Below are 25,445 nucleotides of genomic sequence, written 5' to 3' on the forward strand. Positions count from 1 at the left end.
GTTTACCCAATGATTCATTAATATACATACCCATGATTCTTCCACAAAGAGCTCTCCGACTGTCTCAACTGCCACTTCCCTTAAATGTTTGTCACCTGTTACTTCTCTCTCACACACATACCCACACTCGTAGTTTGCGGCTACTAACCTGCTCTCGGTTGGGCATTCACATACCCCCACTTATTAGGAACCATATGTGAAAAGCAGCCAGGCCTGGTGAGGCTTGGAAAAAAAACCACCACAAGGTACGTGGCTTCAGTGGGGCCACCTGGACACAAATGGTTATGGTTCCAGGGAAATAAATCACTCTACCCAAATGTGGAAGCGGGTCGTTCATAAACTAAAATGCAAACATTTTAAGGTATCATGTGAGAGGTAAGTGCCAAACAGATCAGGCATAAGGGATCAGGTTTTTACTTGTTTGGTAAGCCTCTCACTCTGGATTTTATATATACACATATATACTTTTATATATATTATCTGGATTACATACTCTGGATTTTATACATACACACATATACCTTTATATATGTTATCTGGATTACGTACTCTGGATTTTATACATTCACACATATACCTTTATATATATTATCTGGATTACATACACACGTACATCCCTTTGGTGGTGTTTGCCATGACAGCATTACCACGTGTCTCCTCAAATTACTCCTGTAACATTTTACACTTTACAGATATACAGGTTTAGTTGTACTTGTAAATTTTACCTAGGAGATTTAGCATTTTCAGATACAATCTGGGGAGAGGAATTACAGGGAGATGAAAAAAATCAAATCATACTGCAGAATAGGGTTACTTCTGGGAATTGTCTTTAAATCTATTCTTAAATATGAGATGTAGATTCCTGCTCAGTTTCTCAAAGACTGACAGTTTTTGAACTCGTCCTTAAATATTGGGCTTTTTTGCCCTCTAGCTAAACATTATGAAAAGCTTTTAAAAAGTGGTAATAATTACCATTAGATATTTCAGTGGTTTTATTAATATTGAAAGACATTTTAGACAGAGACAATCTAAGAAACAAGAGATTTCACAATTCTTTTTTTTATTATTTAAAAAAAATTTTTTTTTAACGTTTATTTATTTTTGAGAGAGACAGAACGTGAGTGGGGGAGGGAAGGAGACACAGAATCCGAAGCAGGCTCCAGGCTCTGAGCTGTCAGCACAGAGCTCGACGCGGGGCTTGAACCTATGAGCTGTGAGATCATGACCCGAGCTGAAGTCGGAGGCTTCACCAACTGAGCCACCCAGGTGCCCCAAGTATTTCACAATTCTTAATGGTTCCTATATCCTAGCCCTAAATAACACCCCGAGAAAAATCTAATGGTTCTGTTGAAAACAAAAACTTAAAATTTTGAATTACACACACACACATACACACGCTACAATTTGACAGTCATTTGCTACTCCAACATTTTATATTGTTGCTTCTTCAAATTTATTGTAATTTTTTACTTTAAAAATATCTGTTGCTTAGTAGTCTAATATGGGAATCTACCCTGTTTCTAGAAGCTATTTGATTTAATCTGAGTTAATCTATAAACTATTCTATACACACATACATAAATCCTAACACTTTCAGAAAAGAAACCCAGAAAGTTGGATGGATGTTCGGTATAAGCTAATGCAAAATAAATTAAGCGGAACAATATTTTTACACCATTACGGAGCCGAGCCTTCCGTCTTTTCCCTTGATGTACCACATATATTCAGAGTTCATCGTAACACCTTAGAAATGTTTCTTCACTTTTAAGAATGCCTATAGTGTTTTGACCAGTAGGAAACCCAGTTTAGGAAATACGAAAAATGACCGTATTTCCAAAGGCTTTTAGTTAAGAAATAGAGAAATTTAAAAATTCTACTTCCCTTGAAAAATTTTTAAATGAATTCACATAGCAAGCAATTATAAACTAGTTAATAAGCACCTTGTATTTATAGCATTTCTTGTTATTGAGTACATCATCATATGGTGTAAACAGCTCAGTACCACATGCTTGTTACTTCTTCTGGATGCTGTGTTCTTCTAGCTGTATTTTTGCAGTAGTTGGAGAAGTACAATAATACACTTGAAAAGCACTGTGTTGTGTTGTACGTATTATGTATATGGGGGAGTGAAATATTAATCATATAACAACTTGTAGTCTTAGTACAATTATATTAAGGATATGTACATTGGTTTTAAAGTAGATGAAACGCTATGAACTACTCAAGCGTAAACAGCAAATATTGGGTGTAGTGTGCTAATTCATCACTGAAAAGGGCAGTAGAGGAGTCAGTCTTCACACCATACAATTCACAAATGCCCCAGACTCCTAATATCAAATTTCAAAGTTAAAGGAGAAATGAAAACGATGTAAAAATGATATTTCTGAGTATATTAACTTCTGATGAGAAAAGGAGTTAATATAAATTAATTATTGATTTTAAAAGTATTCTCCCTCAAACACTATCATCTTCTAACTACCTAATCTGCTCAGGCAATTGTCTTTTCGGGGGGGGGGGGTAGGGGGGAGAGACTAAATACATTTATCATTTAAAAATATCTACTTAGGGGCGCCTGGGTGGCGCAGTCAGTTAAGCGTCCGACTTCAGCCAGGTCACGATCTCGCGGTCCGGGAGTTCGAGCCCCGCGTCGGGCTCTGGGCTGATGGCTCAGAGCCTGGAGCCTGTTTCCCATTCTGTGTCTCCCTCTCTCTCTGCCCCTCCCCCGTTCATGCTCTGTCTCTCTCTGTCCCAAAAATAAATAAACGTTGAAAAAAAAAATGTAAAAATATCTACTTAAAAATTTTTAAGCCACACATTACACTAATTTACATCAGTTAATTATAAATCATTGTTAAACTGGTCAAATAAAAAAAAGTAGCTACATTAGACTTAATATATTTATCCTTTAATTTAAAACATAACATCCAGAACATTAAAAGCAGTGATGGGGACCACAAGTGACTACTTTCCAAAGTTTTCTAAAACGGCCATGTATAACTTATAAAAATCAAGTTCATTTGTTTAAGAAGGCATATTCTTCAAATTAATAGAATAGTGTGCAAAATTGATAAATGAAGGGAAAGAAAGAAAATAAGAGTACCTACATAGGAATGAGGCATGTGAGGACAGGTATCCTTAGCTTCTTAGCAAATCTGCAGGTTTCCTACAATTCAATGGTGGGAACGTGACATGGGCACAGCATAAAGATCTTCAGGATCTCTTAGCGTTATTATTCCCTTCCATATGCTAAATATAAATGTCGAGATTAAACTTTCTTGAAAGTGGAAGATTTCAGTACCATATCCCCATGAAGGCCTTAAAAGGGAGCTAGTTAGACCAAGAGGATTCCAGAGTTGGGGCGACTGGGAGGCTGTCAGTTAAGCATCTGACTCTTGATTTCAGGTCAGGTCAGGATCCCAGGGGTGTGGGATTGAGCCCCATGTTAGCTTTGTGCTGAGTGTGGAGCCTGCTTGGGATTCATTCATTCTCTCTCTCTCTCTCTCTCCCCCTCTCCCTCTCACATGTGCTTTCTCTCTCACTCTCTCTCAGAAAATATATATACATTTAAAAAAAAAAAAAAGAGGATTCCAGAGGAAAGGGGTTAAATAAAACAGCAACTTCCTGTTACAGGAAATCCCTATGTCCATAAACGCACTCACTCGGAGACTACCACCCCAAAGAAGCCAGACATGTGAATTTCAACAGGGCCTATCCCTCCATGTCTCCCAGGATAAATAACTGAAGCCTCAGAATTCCACCAAACACCAGTGAAAATTAATAAAGGGAAAGCTCACTAAGTAGAGTGAGGAGGCCAAAAGTAGGAGCCACACCACTCACTGGTCAATTACAGGAAGAACCATCAATTACAGACTACAACAGAAGAATCCTTAACAGGAAACACTCATCAACTACAGGCCCCAACAGGAAAAGATGGACACCGCATCTCCTACAAGGAATCAGCTACTCCAGCAAGTCAGCCAATGAGAAGCCATCATCACCCTGAACTCTAGCTTTTCTCCAAGGGACTTTTGTTCAAAACAACCCCTCCCAACTTCCTCCTCCTTCTCCATACAATAACATTCCTCTCCTTTGTGGGGCTTGCCTATTGTTTTGCCAAAGCTTGTATGTCCTGAATTAAAATTCTCTGCTATTTCTGAATAAACCCATTTTTGCTGTTTTATTTTTAAGGTTAACACATATGAGAGTACAAAAAGAGCTCATTCAGTTGTATCTCAGCTTTTTACATGAAAGGGACTCATTAGCCTGTGGAATTCTATCTGTAAAGAAGTCCCTAAGACCAAAGGGTTTTATTTTGACCCTCTCCATCCCAATGAAGAGCCTACCAAACAGTTGTTAATCAACTCAAAACAAGTAAGCACCATTATTCTATGTCCCTATAATCCTATACTTCACCAACTAACTTTTCAGCCTCTTTACATCTCAGATATAACTGCAACCATCTACTATTTTTGGACCATTCTCATCCATTTAGCACCTATCCCAATCTGCTCACCACCAGAGATCCAATGACTCATAATTAATTTAATCCCTCCCCATTCCTCCATTTCAAATACAGGTTTCCGCCACTATCTGGAAGTGGAGCATTCCAACGAAGTCTTCTGTAAGTAGAAATGGCATAAAGCAAAGAAGCGATCACCATTAATTTATGTGGAAAAAATGCGGGCCATTCCTGTACCCCCAAATAACTTCTCTTAGGCTTTTCTGATACCTTAGGACACATCTTGCCGACAGATGCACAAATCAAACCGAGACAAAGCACAGAGGCTCACACAGTTCAGAGCTGTGGTGGCTTCATGGCAAGATGTTGAGTGCAGCTCTCTGGGAAGGGGTGTAGGGCCACTCTGGCTAATCCAGATGTGCGCTGTCCCTGGTAATTGCTCATGCAAAACAAACACTGAGTGCTATTTTCACCTTTCTTTCTTCCTTCCTTCCTTCCTTTCTTTCTTTTTTTGTAAAAGTAAAAATCCTCTTTGGATTTCTTTTGGTCAGTGAAAACAAGTACTCTTGTAAGTCCTTTGTCGAAGCAAAATGGCAGAACATGAACTTTTGAAGAGGGGGGAAACCTGTAATTTTGCCTGCGAAACTACTGTTATTAATAAAATATACACATATATAAAATTACTCATGAGAGCTTCAGTGAAGCATGAGAGAGCCAGTTTTCCAAACGTAAAGGTGTTATTCCATGTCTATTTTATTCCATGTTAAATAATTCTACCCATACACAGAACACAAGGAAGTTTATGGCTTTTGAGAAATGCATTCATCTTTTCAAAATATTGCCTCAGGATATTGCTTCTGAATGGATCTAGAATTTTATGGCCACAGATATTATTCTGTAGCCTTTAATTTAATTTTTAATTACATTATTTGCATTAATCTTTAATGTATTAAATTATATCTAACAAATATTTACTGAGCGCCTGCTATGTGCTGGGCTGTGTACGAGGCAAATAAAACTGAGTACCTAATCCACAATTCTATTGATTGAACACATTTAAGTCTCCATTTTCAACCTATATATTTCACAATAGTTTTTAAGAGAACAAATGTGATCAAAACTGGAAATAACAACAAACGAAAAATTCAGTTGTATTTGTGGCTCTGGGCAGATAAAATGTTTTCAATGCACATTCTCTTCATTTTAATTCATTTCATTAGAATGTGAAAAGCAGAGGCACACATTAAATGCCCATAAAAGGAAAACTCTTGGCTTAGAGAACAGTCTTAAAGGTAAAAAAATCCATTACATAAATCTATTTTCAATTAAGTATGATTTATGTAATTGTTTGTACTTATAGATTGTGAGGACGCCTTTTAATCTACATGGGTACCGAAGAATCTAGTCCACAGAGGTTACAGATTATTTAGCTAGATCAACTGTATATCTAAAAACAAATTCTAATAGAAAAGATGGCGAAAAGGAAAGGACCCGCTGGAGGGAGGTTAAGCTTACAGGCAGCTCCAGAACCTTAGATCAATGGTATTTCATAAACTTTATTTTCTTAGTCTTTTCTCTCCTCATCTCTGTCCTTCCCTTCCTCTATTTCGATATCACATTCTCTACCCTTACCTGTCTTTTCTTTTTCCAACAAAATCTAAGGAAAATAAATCGACAAAGTGATTTGTATCCAATTTACGAAAATTAATATATTACTTTGTTCTGAGGACATCTGCACATGACAGAAGACAAAATGACACATTAAAGGAACACATCTTTAATTAATTTCAGGTACTTCCAAAGAAGTGGATCTGAGTGGAGCTGACTTAACAAGTGGAGCTGAGTGGAGACTTTCCCAGCACACCCCCAGTATCATTATACACTGGCTAGATGCCTCTTTGCAAAGTTTGACGGGCTGGCAGGAGAGTCTCTCACAGAGGGATTCAGACCTTCCTCCCTTAAATAGGTATTTTTCCCTCAAAAGTAATCAGGCTTCTGTCAGCCTTCAGGCAAACTTTAGATGATGGCTAGAGGGAAATGATGTGAATGGGTCTGCGTGTCAGGGGAGAGGACTATGGCAGTGGGTTTGGTACAGGCGAGGGGATATGGCAATAATGTAGGAAGGCAAAACAGAAAGTGACTGCAATGGTCAAGATGAATGGCAATGAGAACTTGAACTAATGTAATGAGTGGCAACGGTCAAAAGAGGGGTGGATTTGGGCAACACTTTAGGATGTCCAAAAAAAAAAAAAGGCGAGCAGCCGGAGGGTAAGGAGTCAGCGTCTCAAAACCAGCACAGACATATCAAAGAAAACAAAAGCTATACGTGACCTTTCCTTGTATTTCCCATCAAAATACAACTACGCTCCCTGTAATTCAAGGTTAGCTTCTCAGTCATAAATATAAGAATTTCCTGATATTGCCCAAAGCCCAAATTTAATGACCTATTTAATATTTTACTTTGTTAATTACCTTCTGTTGAGGAAGAAAATGTCTCTCAAGATTTACCAAAAATGCCCATCATCAGGAGGAGGCGGAGTCTTAGGCTGTCACCTCCTGCTTGGAACAGCAAAGGCACCGGGCTAGACAATCAGCAGGCTTGTTCCAGCTCAAACATTTCAGCACAGCCCTGGGTAGGGATTGGGGGGTGGGGGGTGGGGCAGCGGGACAGGGTAGCGTGGAAGAAGGAACTTTCGCCACTGTTGGAAACTAAAACACAAAACAACCATGGTAAACACCTAGGGCCCACCCTGCCTGAAATTCAAGGCCCAATATGCTACAGAAAAGCACAGTTTAGCCAGAAAAAGATTGAGAGGTAGTCAACTAAAATGAGAACAAGTGAAAAGAACTAGAACACGGGGAGAGGACAAAATAATTAGGATTTTTTTCTGGTTAAACAACAAGGACAGGACTGATGTCATGAAGAGACACATAGTGTACATTAAACAGGGATTAACTCATGAGAGCAATTTTGACACATAAAAAAGCTACGACGGACGAGATCATTGTAATAGCTGATATTCATTAAGTGTTTACTTTGTGTCAGACATGGTATTAACCGAGATGCGGAATGAACGGATTTAATCCTCAGGAGTTTGATATCATCATTAGCAGCAGCAACCTCATTTTTCAGATGAAGAAGCTGAAAATAAGAAATATTAAGTAACTTGCCCAAGATGCCAAAGTGAGTAACTGAATATGATTCAAAGCAGGCAGTCTGTTCCAGAGCTTTAACTTTTAAAGGATAGACACTTAAAATAAATACGTGGAGGTTGCACAAACCAAAATATGTACATACTCATCTACATAGATACAGATATATACACACACACACACGTATGTGCATATAAATAAATGGATGATAGACTCACAGCGAAATTATTTATCTTGTTGTTAGCTAGCATTATGGAGACTAATGGCCAGAAGACAATACATACTGTTACTTGTATAAGGGCCAAAATGCTAGATGGGCCTCATTTTTTATTCTCACAAGAATGTCTCAGAATTTTAAAAAAATTCGTTTTTATTTTTACGGTGATAAGATGGGGTCTTCAAAAATCAACATTCCTTTTGACATCCACACGATTCCAGTGACTTTTCGCTTCAGCATTCCGGTATCAAAATCAACTTGAATGAACATAAAACTCAATTAGCATCTCAATTTTTGAGCTGTCCATCCATATCCAACAGCCTCTTGGAAAACATTCACTTATATTTGCCGTGGGGCATAAAATGTTTACAAAGTTCTGAACGTAACCTTCGTATCTAAAAGGATATATAAAGAAATGTTTTAACCATGCTTACAGCTTTCTTCCTGGGCCTTTAAGGTATAAAAGGAAACTTCGTGTTCTCGCCGCTGCAACGATGCTGTCATCCAAGGCCATCCACTCCTACCTCATAAATAAATGTCTCAAGATCTGGAACCCACCTGCTTGCTTATCAGTGGCTCTGAGTTGTAGAAGTAATTTTGGATATAAATGCCTTCACCCCTGCTAGCATCCTGAATGCGATCTGAACTTCTGATTCCTGATAAGACAGGTTCACTTACGTTACAGGCACTATAATTATGTTCTAACGACGTAAAGGTGTATTAGTAAGACTTACTAACCACGCATTCATTAGAAAAGAAAATAAGTGATAGACAATAGAATGAAAATACACAAAGTTATCGGGGAGGAACAGAACAGCGCTCATGCTTTACAGCTCTTCTAGAACTCTCCAGCAAACTATTTTAATGGAAAGGAAGACCTTCAAAAGATTACTGGGAAAAAGTGAGTACGTAACAACTCTCCCCCAAATTGAATTTTTACATTTTAGATCTCAAAGTCAAGAGACGTATCTAAAAATTTAAACTTCTGCGTCTTGGTTAACAATGGTAGCAGCAAATGTCACCCACAGAGTATTACAGCAACCCCAACAATCTTGGCTGCTGTTTCCATGGAAACAGTCGACATGAAGAAAACCTAACAGTGGAACACTGGTATTTAAAAAAAGAAAACACTTGCTTTTGTTTCCCCCTATCAGTTAACTAACATGGCATATAACAGGTACCTAAATTAGGCACTAGAAAGTTCATGATTCATTCAACAAACATTTGTTGGTCATAGGCTGCGTGCCAGGCACTGTGGTAGGGGAGAGGGTTACTGTGGAGATCTAAACAGGCCTTGCCCTCACAGATCTTAGTCCAGTACAAAGATTACTTAATTAGCCAATGGCACAAGTATATATAAAACAATAAGAATACATGATATATTGTTAGAAGCGCCTAACGAGGAAGTTCAAAGTCAAGCTTCCCTGGGAATGTGATGCTTTAGGTGATACTTGAGGAAGGTCAACTAAAGACAGCTCAGTAGAAAGCACAAGGAAAAGGTGGGAAGTCTGCAGGGGTAAGAGTAATTCACCAAGGGCTGGGGACAATGTTAAGGATTTGGATGTTTATAAACAAAAAGATATGGAAGGGTTCTAAGAAGGACAATAATAAGATGAGATCTGTATTTCAAAAACTTATTCTGGATATATTGTGAAACAAGAATTAAGGGGAAATTTGAAAGAATGCAGGGAGCCCAGTTAAAAAGCCATAAGAGTAATAATCTAAGAGAAGAAAAGAGAACTTGAACCATAGGACACCAGTAGTGTAGAAAGAGCATGATTATCAGGCAGATAAGGAGCGAAGAGACTCCCACATTATATTATACCTACAAGATTGAGCTACAGAGAAAGAAAGAGAAAGAAAGAAAGAAAGAAAGAAAGAAAGAAAGAAAGAAAGAAAGAAAGAAAAAGCAAGCCACAAAAGGAAAGCTTTCTGGGCGGGGGGCGGTGGGGGGGGGGGAGGTGTTGTCCTTCACAGCATGATAAACACGTACCTGGTTGTTTCAAAGACACCATAACAGGATGAAGATCAAACCCAAGGTCATTTCTGTCAAAATTGGGTCCTCCCCTGGAGAACGGGCTCTAGTACCCACCATACAGGCACATAAGCCAGAAACTCAGAAGTCACCTTTGACAGTGCCCTCTCCCTCACCTCCCACACCTAATCTAGTATAAAGTTTGACTGATTTTACTCTGTAGACTTCTGCTTCGACTTCACTCTCCAACTTTTCATTTCTTACCACAGTTCTCATCAATTTCACTTCTCTACTCCACAGATTTCCTATCAGTTCCTTTAAAGTGTCATGCCCCTATTTAACTTAGGACCTTTGCAAATATCACCTGCCCAGAATATTCTTTCCCACTATCCTCTCCTAGCTCCTTCTTGTCTTTTAAAATGTGATGTCTAAAAAAAAAAAAAAAAAACGTTCCGTATGGCATCCACGACTAGGACTAGGACAGGTCCCCTGTTACCTGGTCGTGGAACATTTCCTTCTTAGTACTTATCACGGTAATTACTTAACTGTATGATTATTTAATGCCTCCCCCACCAGACTGGAAGCTCTGTGAGTACTGGGCCTGTGTTCTGTTCAGCATCATAGCCTTAGCGCCAAACACACCGCCTAGCACCCAGGGGATGATCAATATTTTTTTAAACCGATCATTAATTCAACATTACCGATAAGGTATCCGGCATATATAGAGGAGAGAAAGAAGGGAGGCTAAAAATGTCTGCTACTTGAACTTATTCTCCAGCACCACTCTGAGCACTAAAGCCTTATCACACTGGTCGTTTTGTGTGGGCCTACTGATTCAATATCTTTAGGGAGGAATCCAGCCAGAGATATCCTTAGTATCATTCCCGGGTCACAAATGTCCATTCGGAGACCATCAAATGCAGGGTTTATTTTCATCTAAGAATATTACCTTATGGCCTTACTTCCTCCTCAAACAACCTGGAAGTCTTAAAGTCCAAGGACTGAAGTATTCCCTCATAACCCTCTTTCTTACTATTACTACATGCTGGACACTATACTAATTGCTTTACAAACGTCATTTCATTTACTCTTTTCAACAAACCCTCTGAAACGGAGGAAGCAGTTACCACCACCATTTTATCGATGAGAAAAATGAAGATCAGAGGGGTTAAAGCAAGTAGGCTGTAAGTGACTCTGATGGGATTCAAACCCTGGTCCAACCAGGTTCAAAGCCCATGTTCAGTGGTACCTGAAGTTAGGGAACTTTTCACCACTCCCTCCCTCTTCCCCATCGTTAAAGTTAAAAACAAAAAGGCATTATATAAGCAACATGCAATAAAAATCCTAGAGAAACCACAAGATTTATGATAATCTATCTGAAGACATTGCCACTCAGTCCTACTCTTTGTTTAAAAAAAATTTTTTTTTAATTTAAAAAAAAGGAGGAGAACTGTGACAGTAACCCCAAAGAAAGACAATTGTATTAATGAGCTAAAATGTACTTCTCTGTACCGACTCCTCGAATAAGGCTACAATTTAGCATAATTAACTATCTATCTATCTATCTATAGACATCTACCTATATCTATCTATCTAGATAGATATAGATATATATGTAAATATCACCAAAACAAAGAGAAACAAAGTTTATGTGATAACAAATGCATGAAACAAGTCATAAAAAGTTCCATCAATCAATATTTTCCTAACAATTTATTATGAAAATTTTCTAAGTTAGGTGTTTCTGAGAAATGCATACATTCATGCAACACAAACCCCTATTAAGATATAGGGATGGGGCGCCTGGGTGGCTCAGTCGGTTAAGCGTCCAACTTCGGCTCAGGTTATGATCTCATGGCTCCTGAGTTCAAGCCCTGCGTGGGGCTCTGCGCTGACAGCTCAGAGCCTGGAGCCTGCTTCGGATTCTGTGTCTCCCTCTCTCTCTGTTCCTCCCCCACTTGCACTGTGTCTCTTTCTTCTCTCAAAAATACAGATTAAAAAAATATTAAAAAAAAAAAAAGATACAGGGGCACCTGGGTGGCTTAGTCAGTGAAGTGTCCGACTCTTGATTTCAGTGCAGGTCATGATTCCGAGGTGGTGGGATCGAGTCCCATGCAGGGCTCCGTGCTAGGTGTGGAGCCTGCTTAAGATTCTCTCTTTCTCTCCCCCTCCGTCCCTTCCCTACTTGTTCTCTTTCTCTCTCTCAAAGAAAAAAAAAGATACAGAACATAATTACCACCCCAGAAAGTTCCCTCATGTCCCTTTCCCAACCACTGCCCTATTTTTTTTTTCCACAACAGATTAGTTTTGCTTCTTCTAGAACAGGATATGAATGGGAACACAGAGTATGTACTCTCTTGTGTAAGGCTACTTTTACTCAGCATCCGTGTTGCGGTGCATGTTAGGTAGCAGTCTGTTTCTTTTCATTGCTCAGCCAGATGCCACCGTATCGTGCAGCTTATGGGTGGACAACTGGGCTATTTCCGGTTTTGGGTGACAATGAATAAAAGCATCTATTAATATTCTTGCACAAACCTTTCTATGAACATACGTTTGGGTAAATACCTAAGAGTGGAAGGTGTGGGCCACAGGATAGGTGTATGTGTAGTTTAATTTAAAAACACATACGCACACACAAACACTGCCAGATCTTCCCCAAAGTGGTTGTGCCATTTTAGGTTCCCACCAAGAACACGGGAGTTCTGGCTGCTCCATATCTTTGCCAACGTTTGATATTGTCAATTTTTTTTAATGTTAGCCACTGTGTTATCTGCCATTAGTTAATACTTCACTTTTGAGTTGCAACTATTTCTAAGATTATTATAGCACAAAAATAACTAAGAGGTACATAAAATATAGGGCAATATTAAGAAAAGTTACACTATAATTTTATAGATAACTTTCATATCAACTCTTTCTACTTTCCAGAAATTACATGATTGGAAGCATACTTTCTGCTTTAAAAAAATCATTTATTTTTTTATTTTAACTTCAGGATAGTTAACACAGTGTTATATTAATTTCCGGTGTATAATATAATGATTCAACAATTCTACACATTATTCAGTGGTCATTGTGATCGTGTCCTCTTAATCCCCTTCACCTGTTTCACCCATTCCCCCACCTACCTCCCCTCTGTAACCATCAGTTTGTTCTCTGTATTTAGGAGTCTGCTTTTTGGTTTGTCTCTTTTCTCTGTTTTATTTCTTAAATCCCACATAGGAGTGAAATCATACGGTGTTTGTCTTTGACTGACTGACTTATTTCACTTAGCACTATACCCTCTAGATCCATCCATTTGTTGCAAATGGCAAGATTTTGTTCTTTTTAATGACTAATATTCCATTGTATGTATCCACCATATCTTTATCCATTTATCTATCGGTGGACATTTGGGTTGCTTCCATAATTTGGCTATTGTAAATAATGTGGCAATAAACATAGGGGTGCATATATCTTTTCAAATTAGTGTTTTCCTATTCTTTGGGTAAATACCCAGCAGAAAATATACTTTCATTTAGTGTCTTAGGAAACAATCACGTTGTCAAATATTAGCACTTTTACTTAGGAAACTGGTGTCAAAATATTAACTTTCCTTTCTGTTCATCTCCTACGACTTGATAACATCAACAGTTTATGGCTCACTTAACAATCCATAATTTAAGATTAATACTACGAACGGAAACACATTTGTTAAACAGAATATTGCCAAAGTCTCCCTTTAAGACATAATTCCTGGGGCACCTGAGTGGCTCAGTCAGTTGAGCGTCCAACTCTGGCTCAGGTCATGATCTTGCGGTTCGTGGGTTCGAGCTCCACGCTGGGCTCTATGCTGACACCTCGGGCCTGGAACCTGCTTCAGATTCTGTGCCTCCCTCCCTCTCTGTCCCTCCCCCACTCGCGCTCTGTCTCTGTCTCTCTCAAAAATAAACATATAAAAAAGTTTTTAATATAATTCCTATTTTCTATTACTGAAAGAATTTCTTCGCCTGTCCCAACATATTTTCATTTTGGAACTGTGGTTAATATCTTTCAATTAAGTTCCAGGGGGACAAGAAGAGCATCTGATGCCACCCCTTAAAAAATGAAAACAAAAACGCAACTGTGCCATTGGTACAACTGCATATTCTGAATTAGCTTGTAAAGCAGCATGACTGTCCTAGAAACAAGAGCAAATCACCACTTGGATACGTTATGACCACTTCCCATAGGATATGCCCACGTAAGCGATGCCATTACAGAACTTAGCACTTAGTATTCCTCCACCAAAAGGCTGATGTCCTGATGCAATTTTAATACACACATCTTCTTGGTATCGCCCTGCCGAACACAGATTTGCTTCTGTTTTCTGAAATATTTTCCTTACTAAAAACATATATATTGATAAAAAGAAAAAAAAGCCCACAGCACACAGTTAACATGCTGTTGGCATGCGATGCGACGGTGCACACAAGGAGAGCAAGCGGGGCCGCGGAGCGTCAGGCAGAGCAGAGTCAGTTGCACACGCCGTGCAAATGCCCTTCAGCGAACAAGCGCTCTACGTGGCCACCCTAACTAAACTGAATGTGTTCTGCAAAATGAAGTGCTTTTCTCAACTCTGGTCGCTCTCTCTCCTCTTTATTTCAACAGGCTTCATCCCTATGACTGCAAAAGATACACATGGTAACAGTGCTGAAAATGCAGGATAAATATCTCCCTAACTTGCAATGAAAGCTTTGCTGTACGGGCTGAGGCACTTTCAAGGAAATAAGAAACAAGAGGGTAAGGAGGAATTAGGGCATGTCCTTGGGGACTATGAAAAATGTCATCAACTTCACTCATCATACGTTTCACTGGAGATTAGGAAGACTGTCCAACAATTATAAATGGGCACGAGAACAAGCACATATATATTTGGTAGAGGAATTACACCTATTTTTTTTTACTCTTGTCCACTTTCCAGATTTTCTATGAATGTCTATTATCAAATGTTCTATCTTTTAATTACTTTAACATAAAGGTGGAAAAAACTCTAATATTCCACAAATAAAGTTTTTTAAAAATAGAAAAAAGAAAAAGAAAACCTAAGGCTCAAAGGGCCACTATGGAGAAGATTTAAGTGGGGTGCCTGGGTGGGTGGCTCAGTTAGTTAGGTGTCCAACTCTTGGTTTCGGTTCAGGTCATGATCATGAGTTTGAGCCTCGTGTCCGGCTCACAGCCTGGAGCCTGCTTGGGAATCACTCTCCCCCTCTCTCTCTGCCCCTCCCCTGCTTGTGTATGGGTGCATGCACTCTCTCTCTCTCAAAATAAACAAACTTAAAAAAAAAAGAACAATGTTTAAGCTATAAGAAGTTAATCTTTTTTGCAGTAACCCATTTTCTTATGCTTGTACCTAAACTGCATTTGTTTGTTTGTTTGTTTGTTTGTTTATTTATGAGAAAGTATGCATGTGCACATGGGGGAGGGAAAGAGAGAGAAGGAGAGAGAGAGTTCCAAGCAGGCTTCACACTGCCAGCCAGGAGCCTGACGAGGGGCTCAAACTCATCAACTGTGAGATGATGATCTGAGCTGAAACCAAGAGCCCAACACTTAAGTAATTGAACCATGAAGGAGTCCCCTAAATTGCCATTTTTTAAATAAAATTTTAATGGGGGGGCAATTCCTTGTCCAAAAACATCATACAAAATAAATACACAACCCACGCAGGGAAACATCTCACTAGGTACCTATTATTACAAGAAAGATTTGATAAAACAGTAAAATCAGAACCCTTACTGATAGCCCATTACAAACATCAAGGTAAATATACTTTCTAGTAGCCAATCTCTGCAAAGAAGCAATTACTAGCTCCCAAGAAACAAAAGTCCAAGACCAGATGGTTTGGTAAATTCTACCAAACATTTGAAGAAAAACTAATGCCAATCTCCTCAAACGCTTCCAAAAAACAGAAGAGGATAGAACTCTTCCAAACTCATTGGATGAAGCAAGTATGACCCTGCTACCAAAACCAGACAATGTCACTGCAAGACAACTATAGGACAATAACCCCAATAAACATAGATGCAAAAACCCTCAATAAAATATTAGCAAACCAAATTAAACAACACATTAAAAGAATCATACGTCATAATCAAATGGGACTTATTCCAGGAATGCAAGGACAGTTGACCTCCACTAATCAATCAGCATGACAGACCATATCAACAAAATGAAGGGTAAAAACCAGACAATCATCTCAATAGATACAGAAAAAGCATTTGACAAAATTCAGCATTCACTTATGATAAAAACTCTCAATAAAGGGGGCACAGAGAGAATGCACTTCAACATAATAAAAGCCATACATGACAAGTCCACAGTTGACATCATACTCAACAGTAAAGAGCTGAAAGCTTTTCCTCTAAAATCAGAAACAAGACAAGGATGCCCATTCTTGCCACTTTTATTCAATGCAGTATTGGAAGTCCTGGCCAGAGCAATTAGGCAAGAAAAAAAAAAAAAAAGGCATCCAAATTGCAAATGAAGAAGTTAAACTGTCATTATATACAGATGACATGATATTTTATATATAAGATTTTAAAGACTCCACCAGAAAACTGTCAGAACAAGCAAAATCAATCAAGTTGCAGGATAAAAAAATCAATATACAAAAATCTGTTTTGTTCCTATATACTAATAATGAATTATCAAGGAGACATCAAGAAAACAATCCCATTTAAATCAGAAAAAAATAAAATACTTAGGAATATATCTAACCAAGAAGATAAGACCTGTATATAACTAAAACTGTAAGAAAATGATGAAAAAAACTGAACACACAAATAAATGAAAAAATATTCAATGCTGGTGGATTAGTAGAATATTGCCAAAATTGACACAGGGCTCAATCTCACAACCCTGGGATCATGAACCTGAGCCAAAATCAAGAGCCAGAGACATTCAACCAACTGAGCCACCCAGGTGCCCCTCTAATATCATATTCTAACTGAACTCAAGGAAAAGACCATCTTTCCCCTTCCCCTTTGTAGAATAAAATGGATGTACTCAACACTTCTCAAAATGAGCGATATCCTAAGAGTGCCCACTACAAACATTAATATAGTAACGGTACAATCTGCAGAATTGATGAACACTGTAAAATGCACCGAGACATCTCTGATTGGCAAGCAGATTTGTTAAACAATTATTAATTCAGCATAATTTATACTACAATACAGTAAAATCTTGGATTGCAATAACTTGTTCAGTAAGTGTTCCCCAAGACGAGCAAACTTTTTTTTTAATTTTTTTTTTAATGTTTACTTTTGAGAGAGAGAGGGACACAGAGTGTGAGTGGGGAAGGGGCAGAAAGAGAGAGAGACACAGAATCCGAAGCAGGCTCCAGGCTCCGAGCTGTCAGCACAGAGCTCAATGAAGGGCTCAAGCCCACAAACCGCGAGATCGTGACCTCAGCCGAAGTCAGACACTTATCACTGCCTCATCTCCTGAGCCACCCAGGCACCCCGACGAGCAAACATTTCTAATTTTAACTTGATAAACGAGCGACGTCTTGCAATACGAGTAGTACATGACACCCAATGTCACGTGACCACAACTGAACCAATGGTTCTTCTCTTTCTTGCTGCGGGATTGTGGGGGATCACTTCCCGTGCTTGGAGGCTCCGTCTCAGGCCGTGGTGCTTGGCAGAAATCAGTGATTTTTCAGAACGTCGGAAGGTGCCCACAACTGGCACTAGAGTGTTTTTTGTCACTTCAAAGCACCTATGGACGGCCCTCTGCTTTTCCCGACAAGAGAAAGCTTAGGGATGCTTTGCTTCACTCTAGGTCAGGCTGCCTGCAGATGTAGACCCTTTCCTCTGTGCCTTATTGCCCATTACATTATATACAGTGTATGACAAGAGTTTATGAATTCTGTACTGTACTCAACATCCATGCGAGCATATACAACGGCCCCATGCAGAAAAAGATTCCAGTGAGCCAACAGACAGCAGTGATTCCGGTAGTGATAGTCAAAGTCCTCCTACCCCAAACCCTCCTCTCTCTTGTCTCCCTCATACCAGCCATGAAGGTTTTCAAAGGTAAGTGCAGGTTAATTTATTTTTCTTTATATTTTGTATTCTTTATTATTTTATGTCGTATCAGTATTGTAATCACTTTTACATGAATATATATGGGTTGTGGAATTAATCATCTAAGTTTCCATGATTTCTTATGGGGAAATTCGCTTTGATATACAAGTGCTTTGGATTACAAGCAGGTTTCTGGAACAAATTATGCTCACAAACCAAGGTTTTACTGTATTCCCTAATAACCAAGCTTTTCAGCAAAAATTTAAAGTGAACTAAATAGATATTTTTTCCATGGTTGCATATCTCTATTTGTTAGGTCAAGGGAACTTAGTAAATGTTCCATTTTCCCTTAAGTTATCATCAAGATGACTAAATGTTTATTATGTTCAGCTATCCCTTTAAAAAAGAGTAAACAACAGGGTCATGATTTATAGTTTTAAAAAAGGCCAAACTGGGCACCTGGGTGGCTCAGTTGATTAAGCACCTAGGTCTTGATCTCAAGATCATGAGTTCAAGCCCTGGTTTGGGCTCCATGCAAAACAAAATTAAAAAGGCCAAATAACCCCTTATATATATATCCATCCATCCATCCATCCATCCATCCATCCATCCATCCATCCAACTGAGAAAAATCCCTGCATGGTAATAACTGTTCTTCAAGAGATAAAGACTTTCTTAAGGTAATACAATTCAGGTGAGATCACCAAACACATTAAAAACAGAATTTCAAAAAGAAGAGCAGATTAAAACAAATTTTGAGCTAATTTAAATCAAGGTACAGAGCAGTATGTGTCTAAAAATATCTGTCCATATAGATACATGCATGAGTTTATATGCACAAACTATGTCTAGAGGGATATACAAAAAAGTAACAGTAGTCAACTCTGAAGGAATTAAGTGGCTGGGGCACAGGAGTAGGAGTGAGGCTTGTTTTTCAAGAAGTTCCTATTTGTTCAGACTGACTTTTTTTTAAGGTTGCTTATTTATTTATTTATTTATTTATTTATTTATTTCTAAGGAATCTCTACAACCAATGTAGAGCTCGAACTCCCAACCCCCAGATCAAGACTCACATGCTCTTTCCACTGAGCCAGCCAGGGGCTCCCATGCGGACTGACTTTTATGTGTGTGGTTGTATACGAAGGCAGAAGCATGTACAGAAGGAAATAAAGGAGAAGCAGAACGTAGCCCAGCTTGGTTCTTACATACGTGATGAAATTCAAAGGCAAAGTAAGCAAACACAACATCGTCAACAAAAATGATGATTTTTATGGGGCCCTAAAAATGAAGTACTGTGCCCAAGATGCTTTTTCTTCACTGCCTCATCTCCGTGTTTCAAAAATAAATAAGTAAAACACAAACCTAAATATTAAGTATTGTATTTATCTGCAAAGGGAGTTCATACCATAAAAATGGGAGACACGCAGTTACCACATGATAAAAATAGAAAGAATTTTATTGCAAGACACATAGATAATCTTTCTGTGCAAACTCATTGAAACGTCCAGTGTTGTAAGACGTGTCTAAGAATCAATTCAACATCCAACTGTAACAACACCCACAAAGACAGACACACTGGTGTTTTCTTGTATTTACTTCCACTATCGCTGCTTAAGGGAAATCTGCCGTGGCCTTCTTTGTTTCTAAAAATGCACCGCAACGTCAACTGACGAGTCATGAGTCACATTCCAAATTCGTATGTGCCAGAGAAAGCAGGGCACAAAAGTCTTACACATCAATTGTAAAGATACTTGGTCACTATGTTGTGAATCAAAAGTGCTTTATAAGGTAACCCAGATGATGGTTTTCTGAAGAGACAGGAGAAGCTTTATGATAAAACTGCAAATTCCGTACGGACTGATAAAAATCATTTGCCCTTGTTCCCTCCTAATAACTGGTCGGGGTTTGTTTTTGTGAACTCAGAACATACAAAGAGTAAGCGCTGGGAGATACTGACAGGTACAAACCCCACAAACGCTCAGCTTCGTGAAGACCCACGTGATCTGAGAAACGGTTTTCCAGATGCCTTGCTTCTGACCTCTAAATTCCCTCCTACTTTTGCTATTTGGCAATTTCACTGGGTGCAAATGTCCAGGGAAGGAAAAGGCCAAGGGCAAGAAGCAGGGATGCCACCGTTCGGTCTGTTTCTCTTTGCGAGTATTCGTGAAGTTTTCCTGATGGAGAAGACAAACTGATGGCGGGGAGGAGATGTGACAACCAGCTGCGGATCTTAGTCACCTGTGTACCGGGCCACTGAGAGCAGGCCACACCATCTTGTTTTCTCCTTGGCGTTTGTCATGATTCGTTTCCTTAAGCTGCTTACCTGTTTATTGTTTCTCTCTCCTCCTGCCCCCACAGCACGTAAACTCCTTAAGAACAGGGACCCCACTCGTCTTGTTCACTGCTATAGGGTCACCATCCGGAACACTGCCTGGCACCCAACAGGCATTCGATAAATATCCAGGGAGGGCAGGGGAAATACACAATCGTTACTTAACTATCTCAGGACCGGCACAATCACAAAAACGCTGAAACTATTTTTTCACTCGAGACTATCCTTCGCCTATAATGAATGAATAATAGTAATAATTACTAACTATTGCCTTGCCACAAAACTCTCTATACTTAAGTTTTACTACTTAGATATCATATTTGTATCAAAATATGGCAACAGTAATAAAGCTATAATCTGACTAGTCTTAACTTCTCAGAGCAAGAACTTTTATAATTCACTTTCATATCCCAAATATCTAGAATGGTACACAAGTAACAGAATAGATATTCAAATATTTGAATAAAGGATTTTAAAACAATTGTAACTGGTGGCATTACTAGCCATTTTCTATTTTCTTTGCATAGTATAGGAATTCCTAAATTTTCCATATTTGGCATTTCTGTAATTATAAAAAAAAATACAGTGTTAGAAGAAAAAAGGAAACCGCATGTACCCTTATGCCCCCATGTCCTAATGTATGCAACAAGACAAATCAAATAGATGTCCTGTTTGCTTCCTAGGAGTTATCAGATTTAAAAATGTTCTTTAAAACAGACATATCACCATTTTTAACATGAATTAGAATGTTTTTAATTAAAGAAATTTTTTAACATTTACTCATTTTTAAGAGAGAGAGAGAGACAGAGCAGGAGTGTGGGAGGGCAGAGAGAGAGGGAGACACAGAATCTGAAGCAGGCTCCAGGCTCTGAGCTGTCAGCACAGAGCCCGATGCGGGGCTCGAACCCACAAACCGTGAGATCATGACCTGAGCCAAAGTGGGGCGCTTAACCAACTGAGCCACCCAGGCACCCCAGAATTTTTTAAATTTTTAAAGTTTTAATTTTTATTTTTTTTGAAGCTCATTTATTTATTTTGAGAGAGAGAGACAGAAAGAGAGAGAGAGAGAATGAGAATCCCAAGCAGGTTCCACACTGCCAGCACAGAGCCTGATGTGGGGCTCAAACTCACAAACCATGAAGTTGGACGCTTAACCTACTGAGCCACCCAGGCTCCCCTAGAAATCTTATTTTTAAAAACAATAAGCTTTATCTTCCAGAAAGATATCCTTTCATAAACCCTAGTGTACTTTAAGAGCAGTTTCTTTTTTATTAACAGAACGATTTTCTTTTCAAAAGGTTCAAGTAACCAGAAGAGTAATTTTTTATGGAGACATAAAGAGTGGTGTACTATGAATAAACATTTTAAGAACTACTTAATAATCTACTTTGCTTTCTCTAGCACCAAGTTTGATTTATTGCCTCTGGCAAACCCAGACTATAAATAAAGAAAATTCAGTCACATGGTCACACTTAGAAAGACTAAAATCAGACTGAACAACTTCATAGCACATCAACTCTTTACAATAAAAAAAAAAAGTTACCACAATATACTTTAGTTGAAAGTTAACTTTGATGTTTAATAGATTTTATCATCCTTCTGTATCGTGCAAAATAGAGTCACTGAATTTTTTTTAGTCCTCTCTGAAAAAAAGCTACCAGAGGATTAAAAAAACATCCAGACTCACAGCATAAATCCTGAAAGCTTTCTTAATGTTATATACCTCTCAAAGGTGCAAAACATTATTCGAATGTGTTGACACATGTACTCAATATCCGGAAAAAGAAAAGGTCAGAAACCTAGAAAAATTCTTTTTAATTTTTAACAAACTCTGAAATCAGTCTATTGAAGTCTCAGTGTATCTCATCCATAATGAAAGCGCAAAGCCCAAAATTAGAGAAATTAATGAGGGTAATAAATATTTCATATGAGGGGCGCCTGGGTGGCGCAGTCGGTTGAGCGTCCGACTTCGGCCAGGTCACGATCTCGCGGTCCATGAGTTTGAGCCCCGCGTCAGGCTCTGGGCTGGTGGCTCAGAGCCTGGAGTCTGTTTCCGATTCTGTGTCTCCCTCTCTCTCTGCCCCTCCCCCGTTCATGCTCTGTCTCTCTCTGTCCCAAAAATTAAAAAAAAAAAAAAAAAAAAATTTCATATGAGATCTAATTGTTATGGATGCTTTGGAAATCTTACTAAACGGCCCCGACAGAACGGCCTGACGAGGCAGGCTCAGCACCTACTGACCACAAGCATCGCACATTTGTAATAAAGAGACAGAGGATGCAATCACCTGCATTCGGATACTTGCTTTCTTCCTAGTCATTTTACTTCTTACTACAGCCGGTCCTAGACTACTGATCGTTTCCACATTGGTGTCTCAACATGACACTACCATTTGAGAACCGTCTCCTGGCCTGATTACTCACATCAACCCCCCCCCCCAAATTAAAACTATTCCATATATTTCGGACCTTTTCCTCTCGTTTCCATATGCAAAGTCCCAGAAGTATGTTCAAAATAGTCTGTTTGGACCCTTATGTTATACCATATCCAAAAGTTGATTCAGGTGGATTAAAGGCCTAAAATTATAAAGCCCCTCGAAGAAAACAGGAGGAAAGCTTCAGGACCGTGGATTCGGCACGGATTTCTTGAATACAACACCAAAATTATAGGCAACAAAAGCAAAAACGGACACATGGGACACAGAATCACATTTGTCACATCAAAGGACACAATAATGAAGTGAAAAAGCAACCTAAAACAGGGGAACTATCTGCAAATAGCGTAGCTGATAAGTGGCTAACACCCAGAATTATAAACAACTAGTACAAATCAACAAAAATCAAACAGTCCAGTTAAAAAATGGGCCAATGGGTGGGGGGGGGGGGGTGATGGGTATTGAGGAGGGCACCTTTTGGGATGAGCACTGGGTGTTGTACGGAAACCAATTTGACAATAAATTTCATATATTGAAAAAAACAAACAAACCAACTAGCTACTCTCCAAATATACATCATTCATTAAAAAAAAAAAAAAAAAATGGGCCAAGGACTTGAACAGACATTTCTCCAAAGATGAGCTACAAATGGCCAACAACATAATGAGCAGATGCTCAACGTCACTAATTATTGCTAATTACCAGAGAAATGCAAATCAAAACCACAATGAGTTGTCACTTCATGCCTGGTAGGATGGCTATAATCAAAAAAACAAAACAAAACAAAACAGAGTAACAAGTGTTGGTGAGGATGTGGAGAAACTGGAACCCTTACTATGGGGGAGACGGTAAAATGGCACAGCCTCTATGGAAAACAGTATAGGAGTTCTAAAGAAATTAAAAATAGAATGACCTTATGATCCAGCCATCCCGCTTCTGGTATTTAAAGAATCAGATTCCTAAAGAATTGAGGGCAGGGTGTCAAAAAGATATTTGCACACCCATGTTCAATGCAACGCTCTTCACGACAGCCAAGAGATAGCAGCCAGCCAAATATCCATGAACAGAGGAAGGCACAATGTTATTAATACTGTACCATCTTAAAAAGAAGGAAATTCTGTCACATGCCGTAACACAGACGAACCTTCAGATCCTTACACTAAGTGAAATAAACCAGTCGCAGAAAGACAAATACTATAGGATTCCACCTCTATGCGGTACCTAAAGTATCCAAATCCACAGAAACCAGGGGGGTCAGGGAAGGAGGAAACAGGGGCTGTTGTCTAGTGGGTAGAGTTTTAGTTTTGCAAGATGGAAAAGTTCTAGACCTCTGTTGGTACAACAGTATGAATATACTTAACACTGCTGTAGTACTGTGCACTTGAAAATGGTTAAGGGGGCAAATCTTATGTTCCGTTATTTTTTGCCGCAAGAAAAACTGAAGCAGTATAAAACACTCTTGTTAAATTATTATTTTGATAAGATTCCTTTTACTCTAGCCCCTGAAAATTTAGGGTCTGCATTGAGATATGCTACTTACAAGGGTAAAATATAACCAGATTCCAAATACTTAATGGGAAAAGAACTCAAATATCTTACTTTTATGTTGACCACATGTTAATACATCTTTTAAAATATTGTTTTAAGTAAAATATAACGTCAAACAACAAAAAATATTTTGTTATTCTTTTTTTTGTTTAATGTTTATTTATTTTTGAGAGACAGAGAGAGACAGAGTGTGAACGGGGGAGGGGGAGGGGCAGAGAGAGAGACGCACAGAATGTGAAGAGGCTCCAGGCTCCGAGCCGTCAGCACAGAGCCCGACGCGGGGCTTGAACTCACAAGCCGTGAGATCACGACCTGAGCCGAAGCCGGACGCTTCACCGACTGAGCCACCCGGGCGCCCCAAAATATTTTGTTCTTCTGCAAGAAGAATAACTCGAGGGGGATGTCACTGGAGCTCTGTTTTAAAGGTTTCAGACTGGAGCGTATTTAAGCTGATATGGAAAAGCCGGCAGGGGGAAAGGGATTAAACACAGAAGGGAGTTAACCAAAGACAGCCTCTCCTGAGAAGGACTTTGAAGGATGGGCTCAAGAACACGTGTGGAAAAGCTAGCCTCCCACAGATCTGAGACTTCCGTACATCAGCTGGGAAGGGGAAGGACAGAAACCTGAGAGATCAAACCAGATCGTTTATGAGGTGGCCAGACTACTTGCAGACCGTAGAAGAGGGGCTTGGACAAAAGGGCTGGTCAATGATGAAGGTCTGGAACAACCCCCAAGGGATGAAGAACGGAGTCCTTACTTAGGGCCAACAAGGCCTACGTGATCCGGCCTTGCCTCCCTCCCTGGCCTCATCCCAGGCCTCTCTCTCCTAGCTCTCTCATCCGTCTTCTCGTCCTCCTTCAAAGGGCTGTCTGTCCACCTCTGACTGCTTCTTTTGAGGAGGGTTTACCTGTGTAACACCTACGCAGCCAGGTATCTGTTCAGAGACGAAGTCCTCGGGGACCGTTTCCGGAACATCGAGCTCCCCAGAGCCTGGTTCCCCTCATTTTATCCCCAGCCGACACCTTACAGCAGAGCTCCCCGACAGAAACAGGGTGTGAGCCACACGGGTCATTTTAAATGTTCTTGTAGCCACATTAAGAAAGAAAGAAAGAAAGAAAGAAAGAAAGAAAGAAAGAAAGAAAGAACGAACGAACAAGCGAATGAATTATTTTTAATATTCTAGTTAACCCGATATACCCAGAATATTATCACCTTATCTCAACATGTAAGCCATATAAAAACTAGAGAGATTTCACCTTAGGCGGAGGCTCAATCTTCAGA

The 25,445-nt window shown here is 39.2% G+C and overlaps 1 protein-coding gene across 4 annotated transcripts in view; it reads right to left on the reverse strand.

Moving 5' to 3' along the window:
- Positions 1-25,445, reverse strand: part of LNX2 (ligand of numb-protein X 2) — an 80,083-nt gene that overhangs the window by 48,647 nt on the left and 5,991 nt on the right. Inside the window, exon 1 of one of the 4 annotated variants that reach the window (XM_047862368.1) lies at positions 6,932-8,942. The exons of the other annotated variants lie outside the window; for them this stretch is intronic. The gene's annotated coding sequence lies outside the window, so the exon portion shown is untranslated. Of the gene's footprint in view, positions 1-6,931; positions 8,943-25,445 lie in introns of those variants that run through there. 4 annotated transcript variants of the gene reach the window in all.

Source organism: Prionailurus viverrinus, chromosome A1 (assembly GCF_022837055.1).
Source record: "Prionailurus viverrinus isolate Anna chromosome A1, UM_Priviv_1.0, whole genome shotgun sequence".
Taxonomy (NCBI): domain Eukaryota; kingdom Metazoa; phylum Chordata; class Mammalia; order Carnivora; family Felidae; genus Prionailurus; species Prionailurus viverrinus.